We start from the raw sequence: 14,376 nt of genomic DNA, 5'->3' as shown, positions 1-14,376 counted from the left end.
TCGTTGATTTGATTGTAAATGGAATATTGTCGTTTATCGAACACTGGACTTTACCATTTTCACCTGAGTCTGGGTCTTGTACATTAATCATAGTTACTACAGTACCGGGTWTAGAATCTTCTGTTATGACGTTAGTCTTMGACATAATATTAATAGCTGGTTTGTTGTCATTTATATCAATGACGTCCAGAATTATTTTACACGAATCAGTCAGCCCTCCGTCATCACTGGCCTGAACATGTATCTGATAGTGACGGGCCTTTTCATAATCAACATTTTCTTTTACTTTCAAATGTCCGTCGAATTCATTTATTTCAAAAATGTCRCGCACATCAGCAATTGTGTTTGAAATTGAATATGTTATCTTAGAATGTGCGCCTTTATCAGCGTCAAAGGCSCTTACTGCAGCTACAACTGATCCTMTAGGGACATTCTCAGTAATGGTAGCCTTGTATATTGGCTGTGTAAAGACAGGGGCATTGTCGTTGYCGTCCAGCACAGTGATATGGATCTGTGCAGTCCCAGACATCTGAGAATCGCCCCCATCCGTAGCTGTTAATACAAGGGACATTTCCTCCTCTTTTTCTCGATCGAGAGGCTTCTGTAGAACCATTTCAACAATTTTCCCTCCATCTGGCTGATCTTTTAGTTTTAGGGAAAAATGGTCGGTTTGCGTAAGGGAATAGCTCTGTAGGCCGTTAACGCCAACATCCGAATCCATTGCCCTCTCTAATATGAATTTAGCCCCTGTCACAGCAGACTCACTGATTTTGAATTTCATTTCGTTTTTTTCGAAACTGGGCGCATTATCATTAATATCTGTTATTTCAACGGTAATACTATAAAATTCCATCGGGTTCTCCAGAATAATCTGAAAATGTAGTGCGCAAGGCGTCGTCTGTCCGCAGAGRGCTTCACGGTCTATTCTCTCTTTGATAAGGAGAACTCCCCTTTCTTTATTCAGCTCGATGTATTCTGCGCTGTCTCCAGTATAAATACGAGCTTTACCTGATTTCAGTCTTTTGATATCTAAACCNCCCTCATCAGAGCACGTCACACTGATGTTATARTCAGAGGCTCTCTCTCGGTCCAAGCCACTATCAGTTACTAGACTATAGAATCCATTAGATGTAGATTTAATGGTGAAAGGGATGTTCTCATTTATGCCACAGTTAACTTTACCATTACTCTCAGAATCAGGGTCGTTTACGCTCATCATAGCTATTACTGTGTTAGGACGGGAATCCTCTTGTATTATACCGGATTTGGAAATAAAATTGATTAGAGGACTATTGTCATTTACGTCACTAACATCAATGATTATTTTACTTGAGTCCGAGAGACCACCATTATCTATGGCTTCTATATCAATCTGATAACTTCTGGCTTTTTCATAATCAACTTGGCCATCTAATATCAAATTACCATCTTCATTTATGTGGAATAACGTTGAAAGACGGTTCATGCTATTTGCAATCACGTAAGACACTTCTCCATTCGTGCCTTTATCTGCATCAGACGCACTAACTGTCGTGACAAACGTTCCTTTTTGTGAATTCTCACTTATTGTTGCCTTATACACTGGTTTGGTAAAAACGGGCGCATTGTCGTTTGCATCCAGCACTGTGACGTGTATCTGCATTGTCCCTGACAGCAGAGGCTCACCTCCATCCAAAGCAGTTAACAACAGAGACATATGCTCCTGCTTCTCTCGGTCTAGAGGTTTCTGTAAAACCATCTCAACCTTTTTACTCCCGTCTGCCTGACTATGCAATTTCAGAACAAAATGATCAGCGTGTTTCAGAGAGTAGCTTTGGAGGCCATTTAAATCAATGTCTTGATCCACTGCTTTCTCTAACATAAATTTTGATCCAGTCACAGCTGACTCGCTGATTTCCAATCGTCGCTCAGTCTTTTGAAAAGTGGGAGCGTTGTCGTTTATATCTGTAATTTCTACAGTTACCGGGTATAATTCCATCGGGTTTTCTAAAGTAATTTGGAAATGCAGTGCACAAGGCGTCGTCTGTTCACAAAGCGCTTCACGGTCTATTCTCTCTTTGATGAGGAGAACTCCCCTTTCTTTATTCAGCTCGATGTACTCTGCGCTGTCTCCAGTATAAATACGAGCTTTACCTGATTTCAGTCTTTTGATATCTAAACCTAAATCCTGCGCTATGTTACCGACTAAAGAGCCTTTCGCCATTTCCTCGGGAATGGAGTAACTGACCTGCCCGTGCACTGAACTGAGAGAGAGYACCGAGATAAACAACAGTACTTGCCGTGTCATTGTTCTGTCAGACATTTTCTCTGGGATATAAAACACCTCACGTTATAATCCGTTAAGAAATCTGTAATATTCCATTTGTTTCAGTGCAAGAAATGTAAAGAAGATGTGCCCAAAATCCAGAACAAAAGAATCTCAGCTCGGTGTCTCTGTGCTTAGTGTTCTCTGTAACCCGGACTGTGCGCTCTGTATGCGGCTCTTTCTCTCTCTAATATATCGAGATGATGGGGGAGGTACTGCTGCAAATCTGCTCTAAAACTGCAACACACTGACCAACAGCGGCCCTCTGAGTTCATACGTGTAAACTACACACAGAATATTGAAAACGCTTGTGCTCTCCAACCATGCGTAAAACCTAAGCATATCCAAACCCCAATATCTTGCAGTAAAACACACTATACGCAAGGTATGATGACAATGATCATTTCCTTTATAAATGAGCTGTAAAGCACAACACATCAACTGATGGTTATTTGGCTTAAAGTATATAGCTGATGGTTACAATTGGGCCATTACGCATGGTGTGAAATCACAAATCAGTCAGAAGTAAAGGCCACAGGAAACACCTTTCAGAAATTCAAGAGTGAAGCCAACCTTTCAGTGTTGGACAAAAGAAAACATAGGCAACACTTGCAAAATAACGATAGTTAATGTTAAAATAAGAATAAGGTAGTATCAGTATAAGGTCATGACACCAAAAACGGTGACGTCATAATTATTCTGAGGTTATGAGAGACGATTTTTCATGCTCACCTGACTGTCTGAATCGTCATTGATCAGCGTGTCCCTCTGCGCATGGGGGAGTGTCTGTGTTCCGTCCAGACTAATGATGCTCTGACTGTAAGGTCTGACGTATTTCATATCACTCTTTCTGGAGTCAGTCGTTCCACCACACATCGTTAATTATACACCCTGTCTCACAGAGTTCTTGTGCGCTCCCCGGTCTGCGTAAAGGCGGTAATACGGCGAATAACTGGGAGATTCCCATTGGATTTGTTAAAAACATTTGCTCGCGTTTCCATCTGTAGCATTTCACTGACAGTATGACTATTGATGATACGATAAGGAGAAGGAGACACAGCCCAAAGCCAAGATCTAAGTAAAAAGTCAGGTTGTCATTGTACTCCTTGTCGTGCGTAAAGTCAGTGAACTCCGAGAGCACTTCAGGGAAGCTGTCCGCCACGCCACGTTAACATTGACGTAGCTGAACGAGAGGGCTGCCCGTTGTCCTCCACTACAACAGTGAGCCTTTGTTTCACAGCATCTTTATCATTGACTTGGCGTATAGTTCTTATTTCTCCATTCTGTAAGCCCACTTCAAACAGCGCCCTGTCTGTCGCTTTCTGCAGGTTATACGAGAGCCAGGCATTCTGTCCAGGAGTCCACATCAACAGCCACCACTTTAGTGACAAGATAGCCCACATCTGCTGAACGAGGCACCATTTCAGCCACCAGAGAGCTTCTAGTCTGGACTGGGGTACAGAACCTGAGGCGCGTTGTCATTCTGGTCGGGATCATTATTTTCACAGTCACATTGCTACTGAGGGAGGAGAGCCTCCATCCTGCGCTTTTACACGGAACTGGAAATCCTTGATCTGCTCGTAGGTCAAAGAGCGCACTGAATGGACGACTCCACTATCAGCACGTAACCGGACACATATGATGAGACGGGCACTCCGTTAACGCGAGGAGTCCTCCAGTATGTAAGAAACACGGGCATTCTGGTTCCAGTCAGCGTCTCTGGCTTTCACTGTGAATAATAGAGAGGCCCGGTGTGTTGTTTTCTATAATGTAGGCCTCAATATGAGCTCCTCTCAAAGACAGGCGCGCTTGTCATTCACATCTGATATCTGTAAGGTGAGAGTGACGCTGCTGGAGAGCGAGGCACTCCCTCATCAGAGCACGTCACACTGATGTTATACTCAGAGGCTCTCTCTCGGTCCAAGTCACGTGTCTGTTACTAAAGTAAAAGAATTATTTTCGTTGATTTGATTGTAAATGGAATATTGTTCGTTTATCGAACACTGGACTTTACCATTCCCTTGAGTCTTGGGTCTTGTACATTAATCATAGTTACTACAGTACGGGTTATAGAATCTTCTGTTATGACGTTAGAGTCTTTGGACATAATATTAATAGCTGGTTTGTTGTCATTTATATCAATGACGTCAGAATTATTTTACACGAATCAGTTCAGCCCTCCGTACATTCACTTGGCCTTGAACATTGTATCGAAGTACTGGGCCTTTTCATAATCAACATTTGCTTTTACTTTCCAAATGTCGTCGAATTCATTTATTCAAAAAGTCTCGCACACTCAGCAATTGGTTTGAAATTGAATATGTTATCTTAGAATGTGTCGCCTTTATCAGGCGTCAGAAGGCGCTATACTGCAGCTACAACTGATCCTGTAGGGACATTCTCCAGTAAATCGGTAGCCTTGTATATTGCTGTGTAAAAGACAGGGGCATTGTCGTTGGCGTCAGCACAGTGATATGGATCGTGCAGTCCCAGACATCTGAAATCGCCCCCATCCGTAAGCTGTTAATACAAGGGACATTTCCTCCTCTTTTCTCGATCGAGAGCTTCTGTAGAACCATTTCAACAATTTTCCCTCCATCTGGCTGATCTTTTAGTTTTAAGGGAAAAAGGTCGGTTGCTAGGAAAGCTCTGTTAGGCCGTTAACGCCAACATCCGAATCCATTGCCCTCTCTAATTAAGAATTTAGCCCCTGTCACAGCAGACTCACTTGATTTTGAATTCTCTTTCTGTTTTCGAAACTGGGCGCATCTATCATTAATATCTGTTATTTCAACGGTAATACTATAAATTCATCGGTTCTCCGAATAACTGAAAAGTAGTCGCGCAAGGCGTCGTCTGTCCGCAGAGGCTCACGGTCTATTCTCTCTTTTATAAGGAACTCCCCTTTCTTTTTCAGCTCGAGTATTTGCGCTGTCTCCAGTATAAATACGAGCTTTACCTGATTTCAGTCTTTTGATATCTAAAACCTAAATCCTGCGCTATGTGTACCAACTAAAGAGCCTTTCGCCATTTCCTCGGGAATGGAGTAACTGACCTGCCCGTGCACTGAACTGAGAGAGAGGGACCGAGATAAACAACAGTACTTGCCGTGTCATTGTTCTGTCAGACATTTTCCCTTCACATGAGCAACAAGCACCATATAATCCGTTATGAGAATAGTATATTTCCTTCAGATTGTAAACCGAGAAAATACAAATGTTCTACCAATAATCCGTATCCCAGAACAAAAGAATCTCAGTGCGGTGTCTCGGTGCTTAGTGTCCTCTGTAACCCGGACTGTGCGCTCTGCATGCGGCTCTTTCTCTCTCTAATATATCGAGATGATCGGGAGGTACTGCTGCAAATTCTGCTCTAAAACTGCAACACACTGACCAACAGCGTCCCTCTGAGTTAAATTCACTGAACTACAGAATACGAAAAATATTACAAGATATGGGCTGCTTAGAATCTGCATGGATCAATGCAGACTATCATTCTATATCAACACATATAGCCTAAGTATTAATGACCATGTAAACTACATGACAGTAAGATGTGGATGAATTGAAAACTATGCTAATATAGGAAACTACAAGAGGGTGCATTGGTGCATTGAAATACAGCCTCTTCCGCTGTCCATGACCATCGGTGCTGAAATGGTCACATATCAGGGGAATGAAGAGCATGTCTGACAGTAAAACTTGCAGGTACTTATGTGGATTTCAAACAGTTAAATCACACGAACGTATATTAGGGAAAAAGAGATAATGATTCAAATATAACAGACCTCTAGTGGGGAGTCTGGTTCATCCAGGATGTTCTGTTCACTCTGCATCCGCTGCATCGTCCCTGTAGAACTGGGGTCTATTATCAGTACGTTCTGATACAGGGTCTGACGAACTTAGCAGTCACTCTTTCTGGAGTCAGTCGTCCTGCACACCTCGTAATTGTACACGTGCTGTAGAGTTCCTGTCCCCAAAGTGTCTGCGTAACGCGGTGGATAATACGGAATAACGGGAGATTGGAATGATAGAGGAGCGAGGACTGTCTCCATCTGTATATTTTCACTGATATAATAACCACTAAACATGTGATGAACAGAAATGAGACTACAGCCAAAGCCAAGACTAAGTAAAAGTCAGGTTGTCATTGTACTCCTTGTCGTGCGTAAAGTCAGTGAACTCCGAGATCACTTCAGGGAAGCTGTCCGCCACCGCCACGTTAACATTGACTGTAGCTGAACGAGAGGGCTGCCCGTTGTCCTCCACTACAAACAGTGAGCCTTTGTTTCACAGCATCTTTCATTGACTTGGCGTATAGTTTCTTATTTCTCCATTCTGTACACCCACTTCAAACAGTGCCCTGCTCTGTCGCTTTCTGCAGTTTATACGAGAGGCCAGGCATTCTGTCCAGAGTCCACATCAACAGCCACCACTTTAGTGACAAGATAGCCACATCTGCTGAACGGAGCACCATTTCAGCCACCACAGAGAGCTGCTAGTCTGGACTGGGTACAGAACCTGAGGCGGTTGTCGTTCTGTCTGGATCATTATTTTCACACGTCACATTGCTACTGAGTGGAGGAGAGCCTCCATCCTGCGCTTTTACCCGGAACTGGAAATCCTTGATCTGCTCGTAGTCAAAAAAGAGCGCACTGAATGGGACGACTCCACTACAGCACTAAGGACACATATGAGGAGACGGGCACTCCGTTAACCGAGGAGTCCTCCAGTATGTAAGAAACACGGGCATTCTGTTCCAGTCAGCGTCTCTGGCTTCACTGTGAATATAGAGAGGCCCCGGTGTGTTGTTTTCTATAATGTAGGCCTCATATGAGCTCCTCTCAAAGACAGGCGCGTTGTCATTCACATCTTGATATCTGTAAGGTGAGAGTGACGCTTGCTGAGAGGCGAGGGCACTCCCTCATCAGAGCACGTCACACTGATGTTATACTCAGAGGCTCTCTCTCGGTCCAAGTCACTGTCTGTTACCAGACTGTAAAAGGCGTTGGATATGGATTTAATGGTGAATGGAATGTTTTCATTTATCCCACAGTGTACCTGTCCGTTACTATCAGAATCTGGGTCGTTAACGCTGATCATGGTTATAACTGTATTAGAGATAGAGTCTTCCGCTATTGAACTAGACTTTGACATTATAATAATAATGGGACTGTTGTCATTGACGTCAATAACATCTATGATTATTTTACTGGAATCAGAAAGCCCTCCTTCGTCCATTGCTTCGATAAACATTTGATAATATTTTGCCTTTTCATAATCTATATGACCGATGAGTCTAAATTCACCACTTTTGCTGTCTAACTCAAAGAGATCAGTGCTGCTGGACAAAGAATAACTAACCATGCTATTAGACCCTTTATCCGCATCCGAGGCGCTAACAGTGGCCAATAAGGCTCCTTTAGGTGAATTCTCAACAACCGTTGCTTTGTAAATCTCCTGCGTAAAAACAGGTGCATTGTCGTTTATATCTAACACTGTAACGTGTATCTGTACTGTTCCAGATCGCTGCGGTTCGCCTCCATCTGTAGCTGTTAACACTAAAGACAGCTGCTCCTGTTTCTCCCGATCTAAAGGCTGCTGCAAKACCATCTCTACCTTTTTACTTCCATCGGGTTGATTTTTTAGTTTTAAATGAAAATGATCAATGGGTATAAGAGTGTAGCTCTGGAGACCGTTAAGATCAACGTCGGGATCTATTGCTATCTCCAGCATAAATGTAGCGCCAATCACTGCAGACTCACTGATTTCAAAACGTTTCTCCGTCTTCTTAAAACTAGGAGCATTATCGTTTACATCTGTAATCTCAACAGTTACTCGAAAGAATTCCATGGGATTTTCTAGAATTATCTGAAAATGRAAWGCYCAAGGCGTTGTCWMTRCYCAGAGAGCTTCACGGTCTATTCTSMCTTTGATYAGGAGAACTCCCCMTTCTTTATTCAGCTCGATGTARTCTGCGCTGTCTCCAGTAAAAATACGAGCGTTACCTGATTTCAGTCTTTTAATATCTAAACCCAAATCCTGCGCTATGTTACCGACTAAAGAGCCTTTCGCCATTTCCTCCGGAATGGAGTAACTAATCTGCCCGTGCACTGAACTGAGGGAGAGGACCGAGATAAACAACAGTACTTGCCGTGTCATTGTTCTGTCCGACATTTTCTCTGCCATATCAAGCAACAAACACGTTACAATCCGTAAAGAACGCCGTGATATTCCATTAGTTTTCACTGTTTAGTGAAGAAAAAAAGATGTCCCTAAACTCCACCACTCTGGAACAAAAGAATCTCAGTACGGTGTCTCCGTGCTTAGTGTTCTCTGTAACCCGGACTGTGCGCTCTGCATGCGGCTCTTTCGCTCTCTAATATACCGAGATGGTGGGGGAGGTACTGCTGCAAATCTGCTCTAAAACTGCAACACACTGACCAACAGCGTCCCTCTGAGTTCAATCCACTCAACTACAAATATACTTAAAAAGAAACACCTTCCAACATATTTGGGAAGGTGTGAATCTCCATGGAATAAAGCATAGCACTATCAAGCTTCACCCAACCCAGTAATGTAGGCTATATTAACACATTTCAGCCCATGTATGTAGGACAAATGTAAACCATGATGCCAGTAGTATGTGGACAAGAAATATCGAACAAAATACACGTTACGCTAAACTAATCCTCGGGACAGAAAGCAACTTTCTGCAACTATAACCAGCACTATGGTATTACTGTGGATTTTGTAGGATACAGAAAACGTGTATATACCTATGAATCCAATTTCTAGTACAGAAAACGTTTGCTCATCTTTACAAAGGTTAGGCAATATCCCTGTATAATTCACTCTTTACTATGTTACAGGATCTATTGCAATACAGCCGCTTTGGAGAGCAGCGCTGTTCACCACCGTGGTGCTGAAATGGCCAAATATCAGTGGAATTCAGAGCATTTCTGACCATGGAACCTTKGCAGGTATAAAGACAAGATTTAGAAACAGCTAAAATCGCAAGAAATAGTTACAAATGTACATGTCACAGTTCAACAATAGATTAAAGGGAAGGATAATGACTCAAATAAAACAGACCTCTAGTGGGGAGTCTGGTTCATCCAGGATGTTCTGTTCACTCTGCATCCGCTTGCATCGTCCTGTAGAACTGGGTCCATTATCAGTACGTTCTGACTACAGGGTCTGACGAAACTTACAGTCACTCTTCTGGAGTCAGTCGTCCTGCACACCTCGTAATTGTACACGTGCTGTAGAGTTCCTGTCCCCAAAGTGTCTGCGTAACGCGGTGGATAATACGGAATAACCGGAGATTGGAATGATAGAGGACGCGTGACTGTCTCCATCTGTATATTTTCACTGATATAATAACCCTAAACATGTGATGAACAGAAATGAGGACTACAGCCAAAGCCCAAGACTAAGTAAAAAGTCAGGTTGTCATTGTAGTCCTTGTCGTGCGCGTAAAGTCAGTGAACTCTGAGAGCATTCAGGGAAGCTGTCCGCCACCGCCACGTTAACATTGACTGTAGCTGAACGAGAGGGCTTCCCGTTGTCCTCCACTACAAACAGTGAGCCTTTGTTTCACAGCATCTTTATCATTGACTTGGCGTATAGTTCTTATTTCTCCCTTCTGTAAACCCACTTCAAACAGTGCCCTGTCTGTGTCGCTTTCTGCAGTTTATACGAGAGCCAGGCATTCTGTCCAGAGTCCACATCAACAGCACACCACTTTAGTGACAAGATAGCCCACATCTGCTGAACGAGGCACCATTTCAGCCACCAGAGAGCTGCTAGTCTGGGACTGGGTACAGAACCTGAGGCGCGTTGTCATTCTGGTCCTGGATCATTATTTTCACAGTCACGATTGCTACTGAGATGAGGAGAGCCTCCATCCTGCGCTTTTACGCGGAACTGGAAATCCTTGATCTGCTCGTAGTCAAAAGAGCGCACTGATGGGACGACTCCACTATCAGCACTAACGGACCCACATATGATGAGACGGGCACTCGTTAACCCGAGGAGTCCTCCAGTCATGTAAGAAACACGGGCATTCTGGTCCAGTCAGCGTCTCTGGGCTTTCACTGTGAATATAGAGAGGCCCGGTGTGTTGTTTTCTATAATGTAGGCCTCATATGAGCTCCTCTCAAAAGAACAGGCGCGTGTCATTCACATCTGATATCTGTAAGGTGAGAGTGACGCTGCTGGAGAGCGAGGCACTCCCTCATCAGAGCACGTCACACGATGTTATATTTCAGGGGCTCTCTCTCGGTCCAAGTCACTGTCTGTTACTACAGTAAAGAAATTATTTGATGTTGATTCATTGCAAAAGGAATGTTTTCATTTATGGAGCACTGCACTCTGCCATTATCACCAGAGTCTGGGTCTTGAATATTCATCATAGTTACGACAGTACCAGCTTTAGCATCTTCGGAGATCACGTTTGATTTAGACATAATGTTAATATTAGGCTTATTATCATTGGTGTCAACTACTTCAACTATCACTTTGCATGAATCTGTAAGTCCTCCGTCATCACTTGCCCGCAGGCTGATCTGAAAACGTCGTGTCTTCTCGTAATCAATATTTCCTATCAATCTAATCTCGCCGTTGTCCTCGTTAACGTCAAACATTTCTCTGACATCATCTAAAGTGTTTCGAACTGAATAGGTTACTTTGCTGTTTGATCCATGATCGGCATCTGATGCGCTCACTGAAGTTACAAGTGTTCCTTTTGGGGAGTGCTCAGTAACGGTAGCTTTATATATATGCTGCGTAAAAACGGGTGGATTGTCATTGGCGTCTAGTACAGTGATGAGTATCTGCATTGTTCCTGATAGCGGAGGCTCTCCTCCATCTACTGCTGTTAATATCAAGAGATATTTGTTCCACTTTTTCACGATCTAGAGGTTTCTTTAAAACATCTCTACGTTTTTATTGCCATCGGCTTGATTATGCAATTTCAAGAGCAAAATTATCGGTTGGTTTCAACGTATATCTTTGTAGGCCATTGATACCGACGTCCTGATCCATTGCTCCGTCTAATATAAATTTTGCTCCGCTGACTGCAGATCTCGCTATTTTAAATTGTACGTCACTCTTTTCGAATGATGGATTATTATCGTTAACATCCGTTATCTCAACAGTTATGGTGTAAAATTCCATCGGGTTCTCCAGAATAATCTGAAAATGTAGTGGCGCAAGGCGTCGTCTGTCCGCAGAGAGCTTCACGGTCTATTCTGTCTTTGATGAGGAGAACTCCCCGTTCTTTATTCAGCTCGATGTACTCTGCGCTGTCTCCAGTATAAATACGAGCTTTCCCTGATTTCAGTCTATTGATATCTAAACCTAAATCCTGCGCTATGTTACCGACTAAAGAGCCTTTCGCCATTTCCTCGGGAATGGAGTAACTACCTGCCCGTGCACTGAACTGAGAGAGAGGACGAGATAAACAACAGTACTTGCCGTGTCATTGTTCTGTCAGACATTTTCCCTTCAACATGAAAGCAACAAGCACCATATTAATCCGTTATGAGAATAGTATATTTCCTTCAGATGTAAACAGAGAAAATAACAAAATGTCTACCAATAATCCGTATCTCCAGAACAAAAGATCTCAGTGCGGTGTCTCGGTGCTTAGTGTTCTCTGTAACCCGGACTGTGCGCTCTGCATGCGGCTCTTTCTCTCTCTAATATATCGAGATGATGGGGGAGGTACTGCTGCAAATCTGCTCAAAACTGCAACACACTGAAACCAACAGCGTCCCTCTGAGTTAAATTCACTGAACTACAGAATACGAAAAATAATTACAAGATATTTGGGCTGGTTAGAATCTGCATGGGATCCAATGCAGCACTATCATTCTATATCACCACATATAGGCCTAAGTATTAATGACCATGTAAACCAACACGACAGTAAGATGTGGATGAATTGAAACTATGCTAATATAGGAAACTACAAGACACCCATTGAAATACAGCCTCTTCCGCTGTCCATGACCATGGTGCTGAAATGGTCACATATTAGCGAATGAAGAGCATGTCTGACCATTAAATCTTGCAGGTACGTATTGGGATTTAAACAGGTAAAATCACGCGATGGATAAACAACAGAAAATCGTATTTTTAGGGAAAAGATAATGATTAAAATATAACAGACTCTAGTGGGGAGTCTGGTTCATCCAGGATGTTCTGTTCACTCTGCATCCGCTGCATCGTCCCTGTAGAACTGGGGTCCATTATCAGAACGTTCTGACTACAGGGTCTGACGAACTTACAGTCACTCTTTCTGGAGTCAGTCGTCCTGCCAACCTCGTAATTGTACACGTGCTGTAGAGTCCTGTCCCCAAAGTGTCTGCGTAGCGCGGTGGATAATACGGAATAACAGGGAGATTGGAATGATAGAGGACGCGAGACTGTCTCCATCTGTATATTTTCACTGATATAATAACCACTAAGCATGTGATGAACAGAAATGAGACTACAGCCAAAGCCAAGACTAAGTAAAAAGTCAGGTTGTCATTGTAGCTCCTTGTCGTGCGTAAAGTCAGTGAACTCGGAGAGCACTTCAGGGAAGCTGTCCGCCACCGCCACGTTAACATTGACTGTAGCTGAACGAGAGGGCTGCCCGTTGTCCTCCACTACAACAGTGAGCCTTTGTTTCACAACATCTTTATCATTGACTTGACGAATAGTTCTTATTTCTCCATTCTGTAAACCCACTTCAAACAGCGCCCTGTCTGTCGCTTTCTGCAGTTTATACGAGAGCCAGGCATTCTGTCCAGAGTCCACATCAACAGCCACCACTTTAGTGACAAGATAGCCCACATCTGCTGAACGAGGCACCATTTCAGCCACCAGAGAGCTGCTAGTCTGGACTGGGTACAGAACCTGAGGCGTGTTTTGTCATTCTGGTCCTGGATCATTATTTTCACAGTCACATTGCTACTGAGAGAGGAGAGCCTCCATCCTGCGCTTTTACGCGGAACTGGAAATCCTTGATCTGCTCGTAGTCAAAAGAGCGCACTGAATGGACGACTCCACTATCAGCACTAACGGACACATATGATGAGACGGGCACTCCGTTAACCGAGGAGTCCTCCAGTATGTAAGAAACACGGGCATTCTGGTTCCAGTCAGCGTCTCTGGCTTTCACTGTGAATATAGAGAGGCCCGGTGTGTTGTTTTCTATAATGTAGGCCTCATATGAGCTCCTCTCAAAGACAGGCGCGTTGTCATTCACATCTGATACTTGTAAGGTGAGAGTGACGCTGCTGGAGAGAGAGGGCACTCCCTCATCAGAGCACGTCACACTGATGTTATATTCAGGGGCTCTCTCTCGGTCCAAGTCACTGTCTGTTACTACAGTAAAGAAATTATTCGACGAGGATTTCATCGCAAATGGAATGTTTTCATTGATGGAACATTGGACCTTTCCCATTTTCACCAGAGTCTGGGTCTTGCACATTGATCATCGTTAGACTGTATCGATTTGAGCATCTTCGGAGATCACGTTTGATTTAGACATAATGTTAATTATTAGGCTTATTATCATTGGTGTCAACTACTTCAACTATCACTTTGATGAATCTGTAAGTCCTCCGTCATCACTTGCCCTTAAATTGATCTGAAATTCCGTGTCTTTCATAATCAATATTTCCAATCAATCTAATCTCGCCGTGTGTCCTGTTACTTTCAATAATTCCACGAACATAATCTAACGTGTTGTAATTGAATACGTAATTTACGCGTTTGAGCCGTGATCTGCATCTGATGCGCTGACTGAAGTTATAACTGTACCTTTTGGGCATTCTCAGTTTACAGTTGCTTTGTAAAACTCCTGAGTAAAAATAGGCGCATTATCATTGACGTCTAGGATGGTGATTGAGTATTTGCATTGTCCTGACATGACGCGGCTCGCCACCATCCACAGCTGTCAACACTAAAGTAACATCCTCATGCTTCTCTCGATCTAGAGGTTTCTGTAAAACCATCTCAACTTCTTATTTCCCATCTGCTTGATTAACCATTTCAGAGCGAAATTATCAGTTGTTT

At 43.2% G+C, this 14,376-nt stretch overlaps 3 pseudogenes; all 3 read right to left on the bottom strand.

Annotated features, from left to right (window-relative positions):
* Nucleotides 1-3,161: 3,161 nt before the first annotated feature.
* On the bottom strand, nt 3,162-7,407 carry LOC139024312 (protocadherin gamma-A6-like; annotated as a pseudogene).
* On the bottom strand, nt 7,222-11,755 carry LOC112070481 (protocadherin beta-14-like; annotated as a pseudogene).
* A 356-nt stretch (nt 11,756-12,111) lies between these two features.
* Nucleotides 12,112-13,851, bottom strand: LOC112070480 (protocadherin gamma-A6-like; annotated as a pseudogene).
* Between the last annotated feature and the right edge of the window lie 525 nt (nt 13,852-14,376).

This window comes from Salvelinus sp. IW2-2015, unplaced genomic scaffold, assembly GCF_002910315.2.
Source record: "Salvelinus sp. IW2-2015 unplaced genomic scaffold, ASM291031v2 Un_scaffold1337, whole genome shotgun sequence".
Taxonomy (NCBI): Eukaryota; Metazoa; Chordata; class Actinopteri; order Salmoniformes; family Salmonidae; genus Salvelinus; species Salvelinus sp. IW2-2015.
Note: the sequence above shows the minus strand (reverse complement) of the source record. Positions and strands in the feature narration are given on the sequence as shown.